This window comes from Gracilinanus agilis, chromosome 3 (genome assembly GCF_016433145.1).
Source record: "Gracilinanus agilis isolate LMUSP501 chromosome 3, AgileGrace, whole genome shotgun sequence".
NCBI classification, from domain to species: domain Eukaryota; kingdom Metazoa; phylum Chordata; class Mammalia; order Didelphimorphia; family Didelphidae; genus Gracilinanus; species Gracilinanus agilis.
Genome location: NC_058132.1, coordinates 324,306,524 through 324,309,523, shown reverse-complemented (window position 1 = coordinate 324,309,523; position 3,000 = coordinate 324,306,524). Strand labels below are relative to the sequence as shown.

The window sequence follows — 3,000 nt, the reverse complement described above, 5'->3', positions numbered from 1 at the left end:
CTAGCTGTGTGATCCCGGGCAAGTCATTTGACCCCCCATTGGAACACCCTTACCACTCTTCCATCTAGGAGCCAATGCACGGAAGTTAGGGATTAAAAAAAAAATAAAAGTTTAATCTAGAATACAAAGCGTTTTAGTAAACATATCTCATAAATTAGGTTTTGATAACTGAGAGGTTTCAGAATGTTCGGGTTGAAGAAGTATACTTTCACTTTGACAAACAACTAAATCATCTGCTTTTTGTACAAAAGGATCAGGGGAGAGCGCGAACGCAGTCCCCCACTACCACAAATTATGCAGTCGAGTTTCCCGCATTTGGGGAAATCGCAGGGGTCAGCCCATCCGGAGTGCAATGGATAAGCCTCGCCCTGGGGAAACCACCTTCGTGATCATGGAATCACCCCTGCCAGGTAAGTATGCTTTGCTCTAACACGTAGACACAAGCCCTCGATAATGACATATATATAAATTACGGTCATTAATATAAAAATTTCCGAATTGGCCACATAAAGCTCCAGGCACTCAAGCTGCAGAGATCTCAATGATTTTACACACAGTATTTTAGCGAGAACCCTCTGACCCCCAAAATCTATATTTTCAAGAGGAAGTAACTAATCGGAGAAAATAAACCCAGACGACTTTATATTTGCATATTGCCTGTCCCTTTTTGACGTCACTTACCTTGGCTGCTGGAGACCCCGCCTTCCAACCGGAAGTACGGGAAAGGCTTAGGAAATGAGCTGGATTGTGCATTATTAAACATTTTTCAATCACAATGGGACGAAACCAGTTTGTTTTTCCTTTGATTTGTTTATTTATACCTAACCCGACAGAATTTACCGGGGTCAGACTAGTGGTCCAGTTTTCTCGATTCGCCGCCATCGATTCCACTTATTTCCGAAGTCGTCCTAGTGCATGTAGCCTCTTCTGTCCTCACAGTCTCAGCACCCGACAGTGAAATTGAGGCTTCACCAGTCACCTGAAATAATGCAGTTTGTCTCTTGCCTTTTCCCTCTCCATCCACACTCCACTAGTCTGCCAAATTGACTACTTGACTATGATGCTCCCCTAGCAGGGCAACACATTTTTGCCGTGGGGATAAAAGAGAAATTTCTCTGTTGGCATTGATTTTTATTTTATTTTTTACCAATTACATGTAATATCGAATTTCTACACAAATTTTCCTAACTTTTATGAACAAACTTATCTCCCTCCCTCCTCTCCCTCCACTTCCTCCTCCAGGGCAGCTTGGGATTTGATCTGGGTTATACATGTATATCATGCAAAACATATTTTCATATTATTCCTTTTTGTGAGTAATCTTATAAAACCCAAACCCCAAAACATAAGTAAACAAGTAAATGAATAAGCCAAATAAACAAGTGAAAAATGGTATGCTTTGATCTGCATTCTGACTCCACTCTGTTGACATTGAAAGCCCTTCCCTTCACAAACTGGCATCCATCTACCTTTCCAGCCCTATTATACATGAATACACTTTCTGCTTTCTAAAGTTCAGCCAAATTGGCCTTCCTCCTGTTGCTTACCCAGGACACTCCATATTTCCTTTCTGTGCCTGACTACTAAGCTTGAAATACCCTTCTTCCTTGATTCTACCTTTTGGGTCCCCTGTTTGCTTCAACTGAGCTGAGGTATCACCTACCTAAATCCCTTCTAGGGGCCAATCCCCTACTTGCCTTTCCTTCCCAAAATTTAAAAAAAAATTAATTTTCTTGATTATAAACCTGACAAACATCAATGAGCAACTTCATATACAAACAAGAAATGACAGAAGATTGTAACTGTAAAACTGTGTAAAACTGTAACTTGTAGGAAATTTTTATTTTTTGAAACCCTTACCTCCCATCTGGACTCTAGGTCTGATGCTCTTTCCATTGTTCTACCTAGCTGCTCCTAGTAAATATATTTTTTTAAGTGTGCTGTTTCCAAAATGGTCTTGATTATCTGAATTTCCTTCTATTCTCTTCTGCTCTATATTTGCTAAAACGTTTTACTGATGCCCTCTCCTTTTTTGGTAACACTATCATGAGGCTACCTGGAAAAGTTATTCTTTGTATGAAATAAGTTTAAACAAGAGCAACACTTCACACATCCATCATGTTTGAAAACTCATGTTCATTCTGAGCCTCCCTGCTATGAGATGGGAAGTCTTCTCTCCCAAAGTTATTTATTTATTTTTCTTTTTTTTTTTTAAACCTTTAACTTCTGCATATTGGCTCCTTGGTGGAAGAGTGGTAAGGGTGGGCAATGGGGGTCAAGTGACTTGCCCAGGGTCACACAGCTGGGAAGTGTCTGAGGCCGGATTTGAACCTAGGACCTCCCATCTCTAGGCCTGACTCTCAATCCACTGAGCCACCCAGCTGCCCCCTCCCAAAGTTATTTTAAAAATTTAATTTATGTAAATGCCTATTTTTCTACGCAGTATCAAATACAATACATAATTATTATAAATGTCCTTTGGTCCATTGACTAAAGTTTGATTACAGCTAGGAAGTAAATGAAACAGATTTTTAAAAAACTTTCTGTATCAACTTGGAGGTTTCAGGTCAGTGTTATCTTTCAAGGTAGTTGCTTTGGCAGTCTTCAGATTTAGAGAGATGTTTCCAATGTATCAAAAGCCAGTACCACAGAGTGGACCTGGAGCCAGAAGAGACCAGGTGCCATCACCCCTTGGTTGTTTGATGCTGAGCAAGGCACCTAAATTTTTCTGGGCCCATTTCTTATTAAGAGTTACAAGATCTGGGGCAGCTGGGTAGCAGAGTGGATGGGGAATCAGGTTGGAAGGACCTGAATTCAAATTTGACCTCAGTTGAGTGACCCTGAGCGAATTACTTTACCCCTCACTGTCTATCCCTTACCACAATCGATGCTTAGTGTCACTTCTAAGAAAGAAGGTAAGTGTTTTAAAAAAAAGTTACAAGATCTACTTTCGGGACAGGTCTTTATTACCCTTAAATTTCAGTCTTACTGTAAGTAACT

At 40.3% G+C, this 3,000-nt stretch overlaps 1 non-coding gene across 1 annotated transcript; it reads right to left on the bottom strand.

Moving 5' to 3' along the window:
• Nucleotides 1-254: 254 nt before the first annotated feature.
• On the bottom strand, nt 255-418 carry LOC123243417. The gene has a single exon (XR_006505948.1). It is a non-coding gene; the product is annotated as a U1 spliceosomal RNA (small nuclear RNA).
• Between the last annotated feature and the right edge of the window lie 2,582 nt (nt 419-3,000).